General features: G+C 43.7%; 4 non-coding genes across 4 annotated transcripts; all 4 read left to right on the top strand.

Moving 5' to 3' along the window:
• The first annotated feature begins 7,811 nt into the window (after positions 1-7,811).
• Positions 7,812-7,925, top strand: LOC140265989 (U5 spliceosomal RNA). The gene has a single exon (XR_011906664.1). It is a non-coding gene; the product is annotated as a U5 spliceosomal RNA (small nuclear RNA).
• A 308-nt stretch (positions 7,926-8,233) lies between these two features.
• On the top strand, positions 8,234-8,417 carry LOC140320554 (U2 spliceosomal RNA). Its single transcript, XR_011918390.1, has one exon. It is a non-coding gene; the product is annotated as a U2 spliceosomal RNA (small nuclear RNA).
• Positions 8,418-10,685: 2,268 nt separating this feature from the next.
• On the top strand, positions 10,686-10,799 carry LOC140265801 (U5 spliceosomal RNA). Its single transcript, XR_011906492.1, has one exon. It is a non-coding gene; the product is annotated as a U5 spliceosomal RNA (small nuclear RNA).
• Positions 10,800-11,115: 316 nt separating this feature from the next.
• On the top strand, positions 11,116-11,306 carry LOC140320479 (U2 spliceosomal RNA). The gene has a single exon (XR_011918325.1). It is a non-coding gene; the product is annotated as a U2 spliceosomal RNA (small nuclear RNA).
• Positions 11,307-21,135: the final 9,829 nt, after the last annotated feature.

Genomic DNA, 21,135 nt, shown 5'->3' with positions numbered 1-21,135 from the left:
CTTGTCTTACCAGCTTTTTACAAACTTTAGTCAAACATTCACACCTTCTTGCAGCTGAACACCTCCGCTCCCGCTTTTGATGATGTATAGTCGGGCTTTCGAGCCTTTTCTTCCCCGGTTTTTACAAAATTATTGTCGGACATTCAGACCTTCTTGCAGCCGAAAACCTCCGCTCCCTCTTTTGATCATACATTGTCGGGCATTCGCACCTTCTCTTACCCGCTTTTTACAAACCAGGGTCGGACTTTCACACCTCTTAGTAGCCGAACAACTCCGCTCCCGCTATTGATTGTGTACAGTCGGGTATTTTCACCTTTTCCTACCCGCTTTTTACCAACTATGGTCAGACATTCACACCTTCTTACAGTGGAACACCTCCGCTCCCTCTTTTGATGGTGTATGTTCGGGCATTTGAACCTTTTCTTACCCGCTTTTTACAAACTGTGGTCGGACATTAAAACCTTCTTGTAGCCGAACACATCCACTCCTGCTTTTGATGATGTATGGTTGCGCATTCGTAACTTTTCTTACCCATTTTGCAGTAATTATGGGTGGACATTCACACCTTTTTGCATTTTAACACCTCCTCTCCCGCTTATGATCATGTGCGGTTTGATATTCGAAAATTCTCTTCCATGTTTTCTAGCAATTATTGATGGACATTCAGACCTTCTTGCAGCTGAACACCTCCGCTCCAGCTGTTGATGGTGTATAGTCGGGCTTTCGAGCCTTTTCTTCCCAGATTTTTACAAAATATGGTCGGACATTCACACCTTCTTACAGCGGAACACCTCCGCTCCCTCCTTTGATGGTGTATGTTCGGGCATTCGAACCTTTTCTTACCAGCTTTTTACAAACTATGGTCAGACATTCACACCTTCTTGCAGCCGAACACTTCCGCTCTACCTTTTAGTGTTCTATGGGGTATTCACTCCTTTTTTTTTACCGCATTTTATAGATTATGGTTGTAAATTCTCACCCACTCTTATCCGAAGACCTCTCCTCCTGCTTTGGTTAATATATAGTCGGGCATTCGAACCTTTTCTTACCCGCTTTTTACAAATTATGGTCGAACATTCACACCTACTTGCAGCCGAACACCTCCGCTCCCTCTTTTGATGGTGTATGTTCGGGCATTCAAACCTTTTCTTACCCGCTTTTTCCAAACTATGGTCGGCTATTCACAGCTTCCTCTCCACCATACTTGTATGGTGGGATATTCACACCCACTTGCATCCGAAAACCTCCGCCCCAAATTTTGTTGATATTTAGTCGGACATTCGCACCTTACCCGCTTTTGGCAAACTATGGCCTTCTTGCAGCCAAACAACTCTGATCTTGCTTTTGATGATGTAAGGTTGGGCATTCAGACCTTGCTTCACCTGCTTTTCACCAAATATAGTCGGACATTCACACCTTCTTGCAGCCGAACACTTCCGCTCCACCTTTTAGTGTTCTATCACACCTTTTTTTTCACCGCATTTTATACATTATGGTTGGAAATTTTCAACCACTTTCATCCGAAGACTTCTCCTCCCGCTTTTGTTAATATATTTGAACTTTAGTCGGACATTCAAACCTTCTTGCAGCTGAACCACCTCCGCTCCCTGTTTTGATCATATATGGTCTGGCAATACTACCTTTTCTTACCCGTTTGTGAGTAATTATGGCTGGACATTCATACCTACTTGCAGCCGAACACAACCTCTCTCGCTTTTGATGATGTATGGACCGGCATTTTTACCTTTTCTAACACATTTTTCAGCAATTATGGTCGGAGATTCACACCTACTCACAGCCGAACAACTCCGCTCCCGCATTTGATGATGTATAGTCGGGCATTCTCACCCTTTCTCATCAGCTTTTTGCAAATTATGATCTGACATTCACACCTACTTGCAGTCGAACAGCTCTGCTCCCGCTTTTGATTATGTTTGGTTGGATATTCGAACCTTTTCTTACCCGCTTTTTACAAACTGTGGTCGGACATTAAAACCTTCTTGTAGCCGAACACATCCACTCCTGCTTTTGATGATGTATGGTTGCGCATTCGTAACTTTTCTTACCCATTTTGCAGTAATTATGGGTGGACATTCACACCTTTTTGCATTTTAACACCTCCTCTCCCGCTTATGATCATGTGCGGTTTGATATTCGAAAATTCTCTTCCATGTTTTCTAGCAATTATTGATGGACATTCAGACCTTCTTGCAGCTGAACACCTCCGCTCCAGCTGTTGATGGTGTATAATCGGGCTTTCGAGCCTTTTCTTCCCAGATTTTTACAAAATATGGTCGGACATTCACACCTTCTTACAGCGGAACACCTCCGCTCCCTCCTTTGATGGTGTATGTTCGGGCATTCGAACCTTTTCTTACCAGCTTTTTACAAACTATGGTCAGACATTCACACCTTCTTGCAGCCGAACACTTCCGCTCTACCTTTTAGTGTTCTATGGGGTATTCACTCCTTTTTTTTTACCGCATTTTATAGATTATGGTTGTAAATTCTCACCCACTCTTATCCGAAGAGCTCTCCTCCTGCTTTGGTTAATATATAGTCGGGCATTCGAACCTTTTCTTACCCGCTTTTTACAAATTATGGTCGAACATTCACACCTACTTGCAGCCGAACACCTCCGCTCCCTCTTTTGATGGTGTATGTTCGGGCATTCAAACCTTTTCTTACCCGCTTTTTCCAAACTATGGTCGGCTATTCACAGCTTCCTCTCCACCATACTTGTATGGTGGGATATTCACACCCACTTGCATCCGAAAACCTCCGCCCCAAATTTTGTTGATATTTAGTCGGACATTCGCACCTTACCCGCTTTTGGCAAACTATGGCCTTCTTGCAGCCAAACAACTCTGATCTTGCTTTTGATGATGTAAGGTTGGGCATTCAGACCTTGCTTCACCTGCTTTTCACCAAATATAGTCGGACATTCACACCTTCTTGCAGCCGAACACTTCCGCTCCACCTTTTAGTGTTCTATCACACCTTTTTTTTCACCGCATTTTATACATTATGGTTGGAAATTTTCAACCACTTTCATCCGAAGACTTCTCCTCCCGCTTTTGTTAATATATTTGAACTTTAGTCGGACATTCAAACCTTCTTGCAGCTGAACCACCTCCGCTCCCTGTTTTGATCATATATGGTCTGGCAATACTACCTTTTCTTACCCGTTTGTGAGTAATTATGGCTGGACATTCATACCTACTTGCAGCCGAACACAACCTCTCTCGCTTTTGATGATGTATGGACCGGCATTTTTACCTTTTCTAACACATTTTTCAGCAATTATGGTCGGAGATTCACACCTACTCACAGCCGAACAACTCCGCTCCCGCATTTGATGATGTATAGTCGGGCATTCTCACCCTTTCTCATCAGCTTTTTGCAAATTATGATCTGACATTCACACCTACTTGCAGTCGAACAGCTCTGCTCCCGCTTTTGATTATGTTTGGTTGGATATTCGAACCTTTTCTTAACTGCTTTTTACATATTTTGGTTGGACGTTCACACCTTCTTGTAGCCGAACACTTCCACTCCTGCTTTTGATGATGTATGGTTGGGCATTCACACCTTTTTTTTGCCCATTTTTCAGGAATTATGGGTGGACATTCACACCTTGCAGCTGAACACCTCCTATCCCACTTATGATCATGTGCGATTTGATTTTCGAAAAGTTTCTTTCATGTTTTCTAGCAATTATTGATGGACATTTAGACCTTCTTGCAGCTGAACACCTCCGCTCCCGCTTTTGATCATACATTGTCAGGCATTCGCACCTTGTCTTACCCACTTTTTACAAACTTTAGTCGAACAGTCACACCTTTTTGCAGCCGAACACCACCTCTACCGCTTTTGATGATGTATGGTCCAGCATTCTTACCTTTTCTAACACATTCTTCAGCAATTATGGTCGGACATTCACACCTACTCAGAGCCGAACACCTCCGCTCCCGCATTTGATGGTCTATAGTCGGGCATTCTACAGCGGAAAAGACTCATTCTTATGTTTGGTTAGATATTCGAACCTTTTCTTACCCGCTTTTTACAAACTATGGTGAGACATTCAAACCTTCTTGTAGCCGAACACATCCACTCCTGCTTTTGATGATGGGTATTCAAACCTACTTGTTGCCCGCTTTTCAGTAATTATGGGTGGACATACACACCTACTTGCAGCCGATCCCCACTTTTCCCGCTTTTGATGATGTATGGTCCGGCATTCTAGTCTTTTCTAACACATTTTTCAGCAATTATGGTTTGACATTCACACCTACTCACAGCCGAACACTTCCGCTCCCGCATTTGATGATGTATAGTCGGGCATTCTCACCCTTTCTCATCAGCTTTTTGCAAATTATGATCTGACATTCACACCTACTTGCAGTCGAATAGCTCTGCTCCCGCTTTTGATTATGTTTGGTTGGATATTCGAAACTTTTCTTCACTGCTTTTTACAAACTTTGGTCGGACGTTCACACCTTCTTGCAGCCGAACACCTCCGCTTCCGCTTTTGATGGTATATATTCGGGCATTCGAACCTTTTCTTACCCGCTTTTTACAAACCATGGTCGGACTTTCACACCTTCTTGTAGCCGAACAACTCCGCTCCCGCTATTGATTGTGTACAGTCGGGTATTTTAACCTTTTCTTACCCGCTTTTTACCAACTATTGTTGGACATTCACACCGTCTTACAGCGGAACACCTCCGCTCCCTCTTTTGATGGTGTATGTTCGGGAGTTTGAACCTTTTCTTACCCGCATTTTACGAACTATGGTCGGACATTCAAACCTTCTTTTAGCCGAACACATCCACTCCTGCTTTTGATGATGTATGGTTGAGCATTCGCACCTTTTCTTACCCATTTTTTACAAACTATGGTCGGACATTCACACCTTCTTGCAGCTGAACACCTCCTCTCCCGCTTATGATGATGTGTGGTTTGATATTCGAAAATTTTCTTTCATGTTTTCTAGCAATTATTGATGGACATTCAGACCTTCTTGCAGCTGAACACCTCCGCTCCCGCTTTTGATGATGTATAGTCGGGCTTTCGAGCCTTTTCTTCCCCGGTTTTTACAAAATTATTGTCGGACATTCAGACCTTCTTGCAGCCGAAAACCTCCGCTCCCTCTTTTGATCATACATTGTCGGGCATTCGCACCTTCTCTTACCCGCTTTTTACAAACCAGGGTCGGACTTTCACACCTCTTAGTAGCCGAACAACTCCGCTCCCGCTATTGATTGTGTACAGTCGGGTATTTTCACCTTTTCTTACCCGCTTTTTACCAACTATGGTCAGACATTCACACCTTCTTACAGTGGAACACCTCCGCTCCCTCTTTTGATGGTGTATGTTCGGGCATTTGAACCTTTTCTTACCCGCTTTTTACAAACTGTGGTCGGACATTAAAACCTTCTTGTAGCCGAACACATCCACTCCTGCTTTTGATGATGTATGGTTGCGCATTCGTAACTTTTCTTACCCATTTTGCAGTAATTATGGGTGGACATTCACACCTTTTTGCATTTTAACACCTCATCTCCCGCTTATGATCATGTGCGGTTTGATATTCGAAAATTCTCTTCCATGTTTTCTAGCAATTATTGATGGACATTCAGACCTTCTTGCAGCTGAACACCTCCGCTCCAGCTGTTGATGGTGTATAGTCGGGCTTTCGAGCCTTTTCTTCCCAGATTTTTACAAAATATGGATGGACATTCAGACCTTGTTTCAGCCGAAAACCTCCGCTCCCTCTTTTGATCATACATTGTCAGGCATTCGCACCTACTTGCAGCCGAATACTTCCGCTCCACCTTTTAGTGATGTATGGTTGGCATTTGCACCTTTTCTTACCCTTTCTTAACCTACTGATTGCTTAAGATTAAGTTGTTTTTTCTCAAACTACAACATTTTTTTAATTGTTGAAACTTGATTTGAAGTGGATAAATAAGGAGGACAAACAGTTTTAAGTCAGGCTGATAGAAGGAATTAATTTTATAGCAAAATCTGTATTTCGTCATATGTCGAGAGATGCTTATTGCTGAAGAAGTTCTTTCTCATTCTACAAAGTACAACGTTGTTTATCGTTGAAACTTGATTAGACATGAATAAATATGAAGGACAAAGCAGTCTTAACTTGGTTAGAGTTAATGAATTCGTTTTATAGGAGAATCCGAATTCGTGCATAACTCGTAAAATAGAGCTTATTTTCGGATTCCTGAAGAATGAGTCTGGTTCTTTCTCATAATACAAAGTTTGTTGTTTATTGTTGAAACTTCATCAGAAGTGAAGAAATAAATGAATGCCTATCAACAAATGTGGGATCTAAACTCTAGTGCTTCCTCTAAAATAATTTCCTTTCTCAATTCAGAAATGTGTGTGTGTAAGTCACAACACCCGTGACACCAAAACGGCTTTCTTTTCTCTCTTTTCTCTACACTCTGCACTGTGAGCACACACACCAAATCAGAAAGACTTTTTTCTCTCTTTTCTACATTATGGACTGTGGGGACACAAAACCGCTCTCTCTTTTTTTTTTTGATTGTGTGCCAGGGCGTTGTCTCACGTATTAGATTATGCTTACGATACGAATGGGTTTATCAGTCACATCAGAATCCATACATACTGATCCTCCCGTAATAAAATGGTCGGATCTTATCAAACACACTTTGTTTCTTGTGACAATCAAGTCAGCGAAACAGCGTATACACGTCAAGACACTGAATCAAGTTTGCCACAAGAACTCATAAGTTTGGCAGTATTGCTCTGCCGTCAGCAATCATACACCCATTTTATTTTCGTGAGACATTTGCAAGCACCTGTTCTTCTACTGTTCTATCACTATGAATTAGTTTATCTATTATCAATAAGGATACTTCTACAACTACTATCAAAGTATGTCCAGACTTCTTATGTTGTCAGTTGCTATATATGAATAAGTGGGTAGCTACTGACAAGCATTAAGCATGTCACACAGCCCAAACATATAACATTTCAGGACACACCACACAGTTAACAACCACAGTGAAGTGTCAAAGCCCAAACATTCAACAGGACACTTACATAACACATTCAAATCAAACAGTCAGACAACATACAAGAACATATACCCCAGCCGGCATTGCTCCCTGCCTATTTTCCTACAGCTCACTATGTGTACGCACACCTTTATTCACAAACTCTTCAACTTATACTCTTTTACCGAAGCTGCTACAGCTCGATTGGCCGAATACCCTTAGATCCTATTTCGGTGAATTTGACATCTGCCTTACATGTAACAGATTAGCGGTTTAGCAGTTTTAATTTAGTTTGAGTGAAGGAATTCATTTTATAGCAAAATCCGAAATCGTGAAGCAATCATGAAAGTAAGCTTATTCTCGGATTCCTGAAACTTTAGATTTGCTCTTTCTTTTACTGCAAAGTACAACGTTGTTTTTTTTGTTTAAATCTTTCTAGACATGGTAAATATGAACGACAAAGCAGTTTTAACATAGTTTGAGTGAAGGAATTCATTTTATAGATAAAATCCCAAGAGTCTGCAGAGAAAAGAGAGTGAATGCGAAGTGGACTTTAACACGGCTATGGGAGCGAGCCGGGAGAATTGCTTGAAAGAAACGCGACACCGAATGAGCGGTCAGAACAAAGCCTCAATACGGTGTTCCCGTGGTGTTTTTGTTGCTGCCTTGTCGATTGCACAGGGGCAAGCGTTTCAACCAAGCAACGCTCACCATGGGGAAGGTGGCTATGGCAACTAGCCTGATGCCCTGCTCCCGCAGTGACGGATAATCGTACTCTGGTTTCTCTTCATAACATACAAGTCTTTCGCCTTTTACTAAAGACTTTCGTGGAGAGCAGCACTAATGAGTTGTTTCTATTTTTGGCAGGCTTTACCTTTGCGGGTGAAGCCCTTTCTGTCTGTGCAAAAGAAATCTTGTTACTGTGCAGAGTGACTTCTCTGAGTAGAGTCGCCTTACTTTTTGCGATTGTGCCGATGTTCGAAGCTGGAGTGCAAAGTTGTTGCTTGAATGGTGCTTGCTGGAGCATGCGGGAGGGCAAAGTTATACCATTTAAAAGGGCTGAAGAGTGCTCAGTGCAGCGGGTGGGCGGAGGTGCAACGTGACACTCTGGCCACCTATGGCCATAAAAAGAACACTGCTACAAGTGCGCATTGTGCCAGCAAGGGCCATCGGACCTGAAACAGTGGACAGTTATCGCTTCTCGGCCTTTTGGCTAAGATCAAGTGTAGTATCTGTTCTTATCAGTTTAATATGTCCTCTATACGAGGACTACATATTAAATGGATTTTTAAGAATAGGAGTTGAAAAAGAAGCTTGCTCCGTTCACTCCAAGCATCGACCCAGTACTGCAGTGCCGCTGGGAACGGTGCGCTCTTCTCTGCTCTTGTGAAAAAGCAAACAGCGGTGCAGGATGGAAGTTTCAGGGAGCCCAAGATGAAACTTTCTTTTAATCTGCTGAGAAAAGAGAGTGAATGCGAAGTAGACTTTAACACAGCTCTGGGAGCGAGCCGAGTGTGGGCTAACCGGGAGAATTGCTTGAAAGAAACGCGACACCGAATGAGTGGTCAGAACAAAGCCTCAATACGGTGTTCCCGTGGTGTTTGTGGCTGCCTTGTCTTGTGCACAGAGTAAAAGACAAGGCAGCCATCGAATAGGGCCCGATTGTTCCTACTTGGTCAGCCGAGGAGCAAGGGGGGGGAGCAAGCGTCTCAACCAAGCAAATCTCACCAAGTAGGAACAATCGGGCCCTATTCGATGGCTGCAACACCTGAAAGAGATATTTATGCGAGACCCGATCAAAATCTTTTTCAAAGTCTAAATTTAAGATGACAAGCCGGGTGTTTCTGTCTCTAGCGTAATCAATGATGTCTCGAATCAGTACGAGGCTGTCGGTGAGTTGTCTCTCTGAGATGGCACAAGCCTGGTCTGGGTGAATTACCTCCTCTAAAACAGAGGACATCCGTGTCGTTAAAACCTTGCTAAAAACTTTACAGTCAAAGTTTAAAAGTGTGATGGGCCTCCAATTCTTTAGGTCAGTCTTATCATTTTTATCAGAAGTGAAGAAATAAATGAATGCCTATCAACAAATGTGGGATCTAAACTCTAGTGCTTCCTCTAAAATAATTTCCTTTCTCAATTTAGAAATGTGTGTGTGTAAGTCACAACACCCGTGACACCAAAACGGCTTTCTTTTCTCTACACTCTGCACTATGAGCACACACACCAAATCAGAAAGGCTTTTTTCTCTCTTTTCTACATTATGGACTGTGGGGACACAAAACCGCTCTCTCTTTTTTTTTTTATCGTGTGCCAGGGCGTTGTCTCACGTATTAGATTGTGCTTAAGATACGAATGGGTTTATCAGTCACATCAGAATCCATACATACTGATCCTCCCGTAATAAAATGGTCGGATCTTATCAAACACACTTTGTTTCTTGTGACAATCAAGTCAGCGAAAAAGCGTATACACGTGAAGACACTGAATCAAGTTTGCCACAAGAACTCATAGGTTTGGCAGTATTGCTCTGCCGTCAGCAATCATACACCCATTTTATTTTCATGAGACATGTGCAGGCACCTGTTCATCTACTGTTCTATCACTATGAATTAGTTTATCTATTATCAATAAGGATACTTCTACAACTACTATCAAAGTATGTCCGGACTTCTTATGTTGTCAGTTGCTATATATGAATAAGTTGGTTGCTACTGAAAAGCATTAAGCATGTCACACAGCCCAAACATATAACATTTCAGGACACACCACACAGTTAACAACCACAGTGAAGCGTGTCAAAGCCCAAACATGTAACATTCAAAAGGACACTTACAGAACACATTCAAATCAAACAGTCAGACAACATACAAGAACATATACCCCAGCCGGCATTGCTCCCTGCCTATTTTCGTACAGCACACTATGTGTGCGCACACCTTTATTCACAAACTCTTCAACTTATACTCTTTTACCGAAGCTGCTACAGCTCGATTGGCCGAATACCCTTTGATCCTAATTCGGTGAATTTGACATCTGCCTTACATGTAACAGATTAGCGGTTTAGCAGTTTTAATTTAGTTTGAGTGAAGGAATTCATTTTATAGCAAAATCCGAAATCGTGAAGAACTCATGAAAGTAAGCTTATTCTCGGATTCCTGAAACTTTAGATTTGCTATTTCTTTTACTGCAAAGTACAACGTTGGTTTTTTTGTTTAAATCTTTCAAGACATGGTAAATATGAAGGACAAAGCAGTTTTAACATAGTTTGAGTGAAGGAATTCATTTTATTGATAAAATCCCAAGAGTCTGCTGAGAAAAGAGAGTGAATGCGAAGTAGACTTTAACACGGCTCTGGGAGCGAGCCGAGTGCGGGCTAACCGGGAGAATTGCTTGAAAGAAACGCGACACCGAATGAGCGGTCAGAACAAAGCCTCAATACGGTGTTCCCGTGGTGTTTTTGTTGCTGCCTTGTCTTTTCCACAGAGTAAAAGACACGGCAGCCATCGAATAGGGCCCGATTGTTCCTACTTGGTCAGCCGAGGAGCAAGGGGGGGAGAGCAAGCGTCTCAACCAAGCAAAGCTCACCATGGGGAAGGTGGCTATGCCAACTAGCCTGATGCCCTGCTCCCGCAGTGACGGATAATCGTACTCTGGTTTCTCTTCATAACGTACAAGTCTTTCGCCTTTTACTAAAGACTTCTGTGGAGAGCAGCACTAATGAGTTGTTTCTATTTTTGGCAGGCTTTACCTTTGCGGGTGAAGCCCTTTCTGTCTGTGCAAAAGAAATCTTCTTACTGTGCAGAGTGACTTCTCTGAGTAGAGTCGCCTTACTTGTTGCGACTGTGCCGATGTTCGAAGCTGGAGTGCAAAGTTGTTGCTTGAATGGTGCTTGCTGGAGCGTGCGGGAGTGCAAAGTTATACCATTTAAAAGGGCTGAAGAGTGCTCAGTGCAGCAGGTGGGCGGAGGTGCAAAGTGACACTCTGGCCACCTATGGCCATAAAAAGAACAGGGGTGTTAGCGGACAAGTGCGCATTGTGCCAGGAAGGGCCCTCGGACGTGAACCAGTGGACAGTTGTCGCTTCTCGGCCTTTTGGCTAAGATCAAGTGTAGTATCTGTTCTTATCAGTTTAATATCTGATATGTCCTCTATACGCGGACTACATATTAAATGGATTTTTAGCAATAGGAGTTGAAAAAGTAGCTTGCTCCGTTCACTCCAAGCATTGACCCCGTACTGCAGTGCCGCTGGGAACGGTGCGCTCTTCTCTACTCTTGTGAAAAAGCAAATAGCGGTGCAGGATGCAAGTTTCAGGGAGCCCAAGATGAAACTTTCTTTTAGTCTGCTGAGAAAAGAGAGTGAATGCGAAGTAGACTTTAACACGGCTCTGGGAGCGAGCCGAGTGCGGGCTAACCGGGAGAATTGCTTGAAAGAAACGCCATACCAAATGAGCGGTCAGAACAAAGCCTCAATACGGTGTTCCCGTGGTGTTTTTGTTGCTGCCGCTGTTTGCTTTTTCACAAGAGCGCACCTGTTGAGGGGGGGCTTGGGGGGGCCTGGGTGATGGTGGGTCTCAGGCCCGGGCTGCTGCGACTGGTGTGACCGGGTGGTTTGTTTGTTTGTTTTTTGTTGTTGTTTGTTTGTTTTTTGTAGAGGTCCTCCGGAGTGGGGTTGGGTTGAGTGGGGTGGGGCGGGATGGGTACCTTCTGGGGGTACAGTAGCTCCCAGAATATGGTCGCTGCAGGCCCCGAGCCTGGTGGACATCAGGACCTCCTGTCCTGTGTTGGCTCCCTTTTAAAAAGTACAGAACTTAGAACAGGTCTAGTCCCTGGCTTTCGGCAGTACTGTCTTCTTTACTTTTTTTTTTTTTCCCCTTATCGTGTTCAGCATTATGGCAGCAGAATTGTAGTCTGAATACCTTTGATGCCAAACAGATTTGCTTTGCCAAGGGAAGTTTTATAAATGTACAGCTCCCCTTGATGCCCATTTATTTATTTCTGTTTACAATATATGACATGTAATAGAACTGAACCGGACCGGGGGACAAGGAAAGAAGAAGAGGAAAGAAGAGAAAAACAGAACATACATCGCATACAACACAGCTGTAGATATAGATGACCTGAGACGACATGATAATACATCAACTGCTTAGCGACCATGCTACTGGACTAATGAATGTGGTTGTGTGTGTGTGAGAACATGCAACACCCATGGCACAGGACCTACATGATAACCGTGCTTAGTTATGAGTGTATAAGCGTACAGGGCCACAATCCACAGCCCCCCCAAGCAATCAGAAGCAGGCAGAGAGGGCCACAAGACCCAGGCCACCAGCAGCCCCCACAGAGCACAGAACCCAGGAAGCCCACCGCAGGGGCAACCACGCATCCACCCAGAAGACTGCAGAGGAAGCCCCCGGAAAGAGCCCCCATAAGCATAGGGCAGAGGCCCTCCGGGAGCCAGGGGCAACTGCCCACCGACGTCGCCAGGCCCCAGCCGCCCAGACATGGGCCGTGCACTGGATCCGGGCCCCAGGAGCCCGAGCGCCCCCAAACCCCCCGGCAGAGGCCCCACCCAATACCCAGGAGGGCCAAGCGCCCCAGACAGCCACACAGTGGGTCAGCGCCTGCCCCAGCACCCCTGGCCAAGTGCCCTGGGAGTCAAGACGTGCCCACAGGTGGGTGAAGTCGCGAGCAGCGGAGAGAGGCCACGCCGCCCCCCCCCATCGGGAGAAGCACAGGCAGGCCAGGCGACAGCAAGTCCAAGATCCAGGCCCAATCATTACCACACACACTTTCATGTCCCATACATCCACACGTCCTCCCTCCCTCGACTCCGCTGGGGTGTAGTGCAGCGGGCACACAAGGGGGCCAGCAGCCCCCCAGCCACCACAGACCCCAAACCAGCAGAACAATTAATTAATCCTCCTGGCCCCTCCCGCCCCGAGCAGCAACCAGGAAGCAGGGGTGTGCGAAGAAGACCCCTCCCCTCACCCTTCTGGCTCTTCAATATTTTCTAATAGTGAGCAATTAAAATTGAGGGGCAGCCAAACTTGTAGAACTGGGAGCGTGGCCCTCTGGGCAGCCTACATACCCAAAGAGCCCCGCCCACCAGATGCCACTCAGTGTAACCACCCCCCAAGACCTAATGTGTGTGTGTGAGTGTGTTTGATAAGTAGTAATGTCTAAGGTGTAATTAAAACAGGGGTGGGAACTGCAGAGTGCAACTACTGCAGAGTCCACTACACCCCACCGAACACACACGCCCCCAAAACCCTTCATGTGTGAGTGTGTGCTGTGTACAGGAGCCAGAAGGGAGAGGGGTATGGGGATATACACTGGGGGCAGCCAGGGACTGGCTGCAATAGGCATCCCCGCTACCAGGGAGCCAACACAGGACAGGAGGGCCTGATGTCCACCAGGCTCGGGGCCTGCAGCGACCATATTCTGGGAGCTACTGTACCCCCAGAAGGTACCCATCTCGCCCCACCCCACTCAACCCAACCCCACTCCGGAGGACCTCTACAAAAAACAAACAAACAACAACAAAAAACAAACAAACAAACCACCCGGTCACACCAGTCGCAGCAGCCCGGGCCTGAGACCCACCATCACCCAGGCCCCCCCAGGCCCCCCCTCAACAGGTGCGCTCTTGTGAAAAAGCAAACAGCGGCAGCAACAAAAACACAACGGGAACACCGTATTGAGGCTTTGTTCTGACCGCACATTCGGTGTCGCGTTTCTTTCAAGCAATTCTCCCGGTTAGCCCGCACTCGGCTCGCTCCCAGAGCCGTGTTAAAGTCTACTTCGCATTCACTCTCTTTTCTCAGCAGACTCTTGGGATTTTATCAATAAAATGAATTCCTTCACTCAAACTAAATTAAAACTGCTAAACCGCTAATCTGTTACATGTAAGGCAGATGTCAAATTCACCGAATTAGGATTATTCGGTATTCGGCCAATCGAGCTGTAGCAGCTTCGGTAAAAGAGTAAAAGTTGAAGAGTTTGTGAATAAAGGTGTGCGCACACATAGTGAGCTGTAGGAAAATAGGCAGGGAGCAATGCCGGCTGGGGTATATGTTCTTGTATGTTGTCTGACTGTTTGATTTGAATGTGTTGTGTAAGTGTCCTGTTGAATGTTACATGTTTGGGCTTTGACACGCTTCACTGTGGTTGTTAACTGTGTGGTGTGTCCTGAAATGTTTTATGTTTGGGCTGTGTGACATGCTTAATGCTTGTCAGTAGCTACCCACTTATTCATATATAGCAACTGACAACGTAAGAAGTCCGGGCATACTTTGATAGAGTAGTTGTAGAAGTATCCTTATTGATAATAGATAAACTAATTCATAGTGATAGAACAGTAGATGAACAGGTGCCTGCACATGTCTCACGAAAATAAAATGGATGTATGATTGCTGACGGCAGAGCAATACTGCCAAACTTATGAGTTCTTGTGGCAAACTTGATTCAGTGTCTTGACGTGTATACGCTGTTTCGCTGACTTGATTGTCACAAGAAACAAAGTGTGTTTGATAAGATCCGACCATTTTATTACGGGAGGATCAGTATGTATGGATTCTGATGTGACTGATAAACCCATTCGTATCTTAAGCACAATCTAATACGTGAGACAACGCCCTGGCACACGATAAAAAAAAAAAGAGAGAGCGGTTTTGTGTCCCCACAGTCCATAATGTAGAAAAGAGAGAAAAAAGCCTTTCTGATTTGGTGTGTGTGCTCATAGTGCAGAGTGTAGAGAAAAGAGAGAAAAGAAAGCCGTTTTGGTGTCACGGGTGTTGTGACTTAGACACACACATTTCTGAATTGAGAAAGGAAATTATTTTAGAGGAAGCACTAGAGTTTAGATCCCACATTTGTTGATAGGCATTCATTTATTTCTTCACTTCTGATGAAGTTTCAACAATAAACAACAAACTTTGTATTATGAGAAAGAACCAGACTCATTCTTCAGGAATCCGAAAATAAGCTCTATTTTACGAGTTATGCACGAATTCGGATTCTCCTATAAAACGAATTCCTTAACTCTAACCAAGTTAAGACTGCTTTGTCCTTCATATTTATTCATGTCTAATCAAGTTTCAACGATAAACAACGTTGTACTTTGTAGAATGAGAAAGAACTTCTTCAGCAATAAGCATCTCTCGACATATGACGAAATACAGATTTTGCTATAAAATTAATTCCTTCTATCAGCCTGACTTAAAACTGTTTGTCCTTCTTATTTATCCACTTCAAATCAAGTTTCAACAATTAAAAAAATGTTGTAGTTTGAGAAAAAACAACTTAATCTTAAGCAATCAGTAGGGTAAGAAAGAGTAAGAAAAGGTGCAAATGCCAACCATACATCACTAAAAGGTGGAGCGGAAGTATTCGGCTGCAAGTAGGTGCGAATGCCTGACAATGTATGATCAAAAGAGGGAGCGGAGGTTTTCGGCTGCAAGGTCTGAATGTCCAACCATAATTTGTAAAAACCGGGGAAGAAAAGGCTAGAAAGCCCGACTATACACCATCAAAAGTGGGAGCGGAAGTGTTCGGCTGCAAGTAGGTGTGAATGTTCGACCATAATTTGTAAAAAGCGGGTAAGAAAAGGTTCGAATGCCCGACTATATATTAACCAAAGCAGGAGGAGAGGTCTTCGGATAAGAGTGGGTGAGAATTTACAACCATAATCTATAAAATGCGGTGAAAAAAAAGGTGTGAATACCCCATAGAACACTAAAAGGTAGAGCGGAAGTGTTCGGCTGCAAGAAGGTGTGAATGTCTGACCATAGTTTGTAAAAAGCGGGTAAGAAAAGGTTCGAATGCCCTAACATACACCATCAAAGGAGGGAGCGGAGGTGTTCCGCTGCAAGAAGGTGTGAATGTCCGACCATAGTTGGCAAAAAGCAGGTAAGAAAAGGTTAAAATACCCGATTGTACACAATCAATAGCGGGAGCAGAGTTGTTCCGCTACTAAAAGGTGTGAAAGTCCGACCATGGTTTGTAAAAAGCGGGTAAGAAAAGGTGCGAATGCCCGACAATGTATGATCAAAAGAGGGAGCGGAGGTTTTCGGCTGAAACAAGGTCTGAATGTCCATCCATATTTTGTAAAAATCTGGGAAGAAAAGGCTCGAAAGCCCGACTATACACCATCAACAGCTGGAGCGGAGGTGTTCAGCTGCAAGAAGGTCTGAATGTCCATCAATAATTGCTAGAAAACATGGAAGAGAATTTTCGAATATCAAACCGCACATGATCATAAGCGGCAGAGGAGGTGTTCAAATGCAAGAAGGTGTGAATGTCCACCCATAATTACTGCAAAATGGGTAAGAAAAGGTACGAATGCCCAACCATACATGATCCTAACAGGGAGCGGAGGTGTTTGGCTGCGACGAGGTGTGTATGTCCACCCATAATTAATGAAAAGCGGGCAACAAGTAGGTTTGAATACCCATCATCAAAAGCAGGAGTGGATGTGTTCGGCTACAAGAAGGTTTGGATGTCTGACCATAGTTTGTAAAAAGCGGGTAAGAAAAGGTTCGAATGCCCAAACATACACCATCAAAGGAGGGAGCGGAGGTGTTCCGCTGTAAGAAGGTGTGAATGTCCAACCATAATTGGCAAAAAGCAGGTAAGAAAAGGTTAAAATACCCTATTGTACACAATCAATAGCGGGAGCAGAGTTGTTCCGCTACTAAAAGGTGTGAAAGTCCGACCATGAATTGTAAAAAGCGGGTAAGAAAAGGTGCGAATGCCCGACAATGTATGATCAAAAGAGGGAGCGGAGGTTTTCGGCTGCGAGAAGGTCTGAATGTCCACCCATAATTACTGAAAAATGGGTAAGAAAAGGTGCGAAAGCCCAACCGCACATGATCATAAGCGGAAGCGGCGGTGTTCGGCTGCAAGATATTGTGAACGTCCGACCAAAGTTTGTAAAAAGCAGTTAAGAAAAGGTTCGAATATCTAACCAAACATAATCAAAAGCGGGAGCAGAGCTGTTCGACTGGAAGTAGGTGTGAATGTCAGATCATAATTTGCAAAAAGCTGATGAGAAAGGGTGAGAATGCCCGACTATACACCATCAAATGCGGTAGCGGAGTTATTCGGCTGTGAGTAGGTGTGAATCTCCAACCATAATTGCTGAAAAATGTGTTAGAAAAGGTAAAAATGCCGGTCCATACATCATCAAAATCGGGAGAGGTGGTGTTCAGCTGCAAGAAGGTCTAAATGTCCATCAATAATTGCTAGAAAACATGAAAGAAAATTTTCGAAAATCAAACCACACATGATCATAAATGGGAGAGGAGGTGTTCAGCTGCAAGAAAGTGTGAATGTCAACCCATAATACCTGAAAAATGGGTAAAAAAAAGGTAGGAATGCCCAACCATACATCATCAAAAGCAGGAGTGGAAGTGTTCGGCTACAAGAAGGTGTGAACGTCCAACCAAAGTTTGTAAAAAGCAGTTAAGAAAAGGTTCGAATATCCAACCAAACATAATCAAAAGCGGGAGCAGAGCTGTTCGACTGCAAGTAGGTGTGAATGTCAGATCATAATTTGCAAAAAGCTGATGAGAAAGGGTGAGAATGCCCGACTATACACCATCAAATGCGGGAGCGGAGTTGTTCGGCTGTGAGTAGGTGTGAATCTCCGACCATAATTGCTGAAAAATGTGTTAGAAAAGGTAAGAATGCCGGTCCATACATCATCAAAAGCGAGAGAGGTTGTGTTCGGCTGCAAGTAGGTGTGACTGTTCGACTAAAGTTTGTAAAAAGTGGGTAAGACAAGGTGCGAATGCCTGACAATGTATGATCAAAAGCGGGAGCGGAGGTGTTCAGCTGCAAGAAGGTCTACATGTCCATCAATAATTGCTAGAAAACATGAAAGAAACTTTTCGAAAATCAAACCGCACATGATCATAAGTGGGATAGGAGGTGTTCAGCTGCAAGGTGTGAATGTCCACCAATAATTCCTGAAAAATGGGCAAAAAAAAGGTGTGAATGCCCAACCATACATCATCAAAAGCAGGAGTGGAAGTGTTCGGCTACAAGAAGGTGTGAATGTCCAACCAAAATATGTAAAAAGCAGTTAAGAAAAGGTTCGAATATCCAACCAAACATAATCAAAAGCGGGAGCAGAGCTTTTCGACTGCAAGTAGGTGTGAATGTCAGATCATAATTTGCAAAAAGCTGATGAGAAAGGGTGAGATTGCCCGACTATACATCATCAAATGCGGGAGCGGAGTTGTTCGGCTGTGAGTAGGTGTGAATCTCCGACCATAATTGCTGAAAAATGTGTTAGAAAAGGTAAAAATGCCGGTCCATACATCATCAAAAGCGAGAGAGGTTGTGTTCGGCTGCAAGTAGGTGTGAATGTCCAGCAATAATTACTCACAAACGGGTAAGAAAAGGTAGTATTGCCAGACCATATATGATCAAAACAGGGAGCGGAGGTGGTTCAGCTGCAAGAAGGTTTGAATGTCCGACTAAAGTTCAAATATATTAAAGAAAGCGGGAGGAGAGGTCTTCGGATGAGAGTGGTTGAAAATTTCCGACCATAATGTATAAAATGCGGTGAAAAAAAGGTGTGATAGAACACTAAAAGGTGGAGCGGAAGTGTTCGGCTGCAAGAAGGTGTGAATGTCCGACTATATTTGGTGAAAAGCAGGTGAAGCAAGGTCTGAATGCCCAACCTTACATCATCAAAAGCGAGATCAGAGGTGTTTGGCTGCAAGAAGGCCATAGTTTGCCAAAAGTGGGTAAGGTGCGAATGTCCGACTAAATATCAACAAAATTTGGGGCAGAGGTCTTCGGATGCAAGTGGGTGTGAATGTCCATTAATAATTGCTTTAAAACATGAAATAAAATTTTCGAATATCAAACCTTACATGATCATTAGCGGGAGAGGAGGTGTTCAGCTGCAAGAAGATGTAAATATCCACCCATAATTACTGAAAAATGGGTAGGAAAAGATGCGAATGTCCAACCATAAATCATCAAAAGCAGGAGTGGAGTTGTTCAGCTACAAGAAGGTATGAAAGTCCAACCACGGTTTGTAAAAAGCGGGTAAGAGAAGGTTCGAATACCCGAATATATACCATCAAAAGCGGAAGCGGGGGTGTTCGGCTGCAAGAAGGTGTGAACGTCCGACCAAAGTTTGTAAAAAGCAGTTAAGAAAAGGTTTGAATATCCAACCGAACATAATCAAAAGCGGGAGCAGAGCTGTTCGACTGCAAGTAGGTGTGAATGTCAGATCATAATTGCTGAAAAATGTGATAGAAAAGACTAGAATGCCGGACAATACATCATCAAAAGCGGGAGAGGTGGTTTTTCGGCTGCAAGTAGGTGTGAATGTCCAGCCATAATTACTCACAAACGGGGGAAGAAAAGGTAGTATTTCCAGACCACACATGATCAAAACAGGGAATGGAGGTGGTTCAGCTGCAAGGTGTGAATGTCTGACTAAAGTTTGTAAAAACCGTGTAAGACAAGGGGCGAATGCCCGACAATGTATGATCAAAAGAGGGAGCGGAGGTTTTCGGCTGCAAGGTCTGAATGTCCAACCATAATTTGTAAAAATCGGGGAAGAAAAGATTCGAAAGCCCGACTATACACCATCAAAAGCGGGAGCAGAGGTGTTCAGGTGTAAGAAAGTCTGAATGTCCGACCAATAATTACTGAAAAATGGGTAAGAAAAGGTGCGAATGCCAAATCATACATCATCAAAAGCAGGAGCGGATGTGTTCGGCTACAAGAAGGTTTGAATGGCCAACCATAGTAAGTAATAGGTGGGTAAGAAAAGGCTCGAATGCCCGACTATACACCATCAAAAGCGGAAGCGGAGGTGTTCGGCTGCAAGACGGTGTGAATGTCCGACCAAAGTTTGTAAAAAGCATTAAGAAAATGTTCGAATATCCAACCAAACATAATCAAAAGCGGGAGCAGAGCTGTTCGACTGCAAGTAGGTGTGAATATCAGATCATAATTTGCAAAAAGCTGATGAGAAAGGGTGAGAATGCCCGACTATACACTATCAAATGTGGGAGCGGAGGTGTTCGTCTGTGAGTAGGTGTGAATGTCCGACCATAATTGCTGAAAAATGTGTTAGAAAAGGTAAGAATGCCGGACCATATATCATCAAAAGCGGGAGAGGTTGTGTTCGGCTGCTAGAAGGTGTGAATGTCCAGCCATAATTACTCACAAACGGGTAAGAAAAGGTACTATTGCCAGACCATATATGATCAAAACAGGGAAAGGAGGTGGTTCAGCTGCAAGAAGGTTTGAATGTCCGACTAAAGTTTGTAAAAAGCGGGTAAGACAAGGTGTGAATGCCCCACAATGTATGATCAAAAGAGGAGCGGAGGTTTTCGGCTGCAAGAAGGTCTGAATGTCCACCCATAATTACTGAAAAATGGGTAAGAAAAGGTGCGAAAGCCCAACCGCACATGATCATAAGTGGATGAGAAGGTGTTCGACTGCAAGTAGGTGTGAATGTAAGATCATAATTTGTAAAAAGTGGGTAAGAAAAGGTAAGAATGCCCAACCATAAATTATCAAAAGCGGCAGCAGAGTTTCGGCTGGTATTTATCAGTGTCTAGATAGATTTCAACAAAAAACAACGTTGTGTTTTGCAGTAAAAGAAAGTGCAAATCAAAAGTTTAAGGAATCCGAGAATAAGCTTATTTTCATGAGTTCTGCACGATTTCGGATTTTATGTATAAAATGAATTTCTTCACGCAAACTAAGTTAACACTAATTTGTCCTTCATATGTACCCATTTCTACATATATTTCAAGCATAAACTTCCTCATATTACCCTGAATGAGAAAGAGCCACACTTGTGATTAAGCCATACCTCCCTTTTGAGGAGTTCTGCATGATTTGGGATTTTATCTATAAAATTAATTCCTTCACTCAAACTATGTTAAAACGGCTTTTACCTTCATATTTATCAATGTCTCGATAGATTTAAACAAAAAAAACAACGTTGTACTTTGCAATAAAAGAAAGAGCAAATCAAAAGTTTTAGGAATCCGAGAATAAGCTTATTTTCATGAGTTCTGCACGATTTCGGATTTTATGTATAAAATGAATTCA

Source organism: Leuresthes tenuis, unplaced genomic scaffold (genome assembly GCF_036924035.1).
Source record: "Leuresthes tenuis unplaced genomic scaffold, fLeuTen1.0.hap1 SCAF_12, whole genome shotgun sequence".
In the NCBI taxonomy this organism is placed as follows: domain Eukaryota; kingdom Metazoa; phylum Chordata; class Actinopteri; order Atheriniformes; family Atherinopsidae; genus Leuresthes; species Leuresthes tenuis.
The sequence above is the reverse complement of the archived record's forward strand: the minus strand, read 5'-3'. Positions and strand labels throughout refer to the sequence as shown.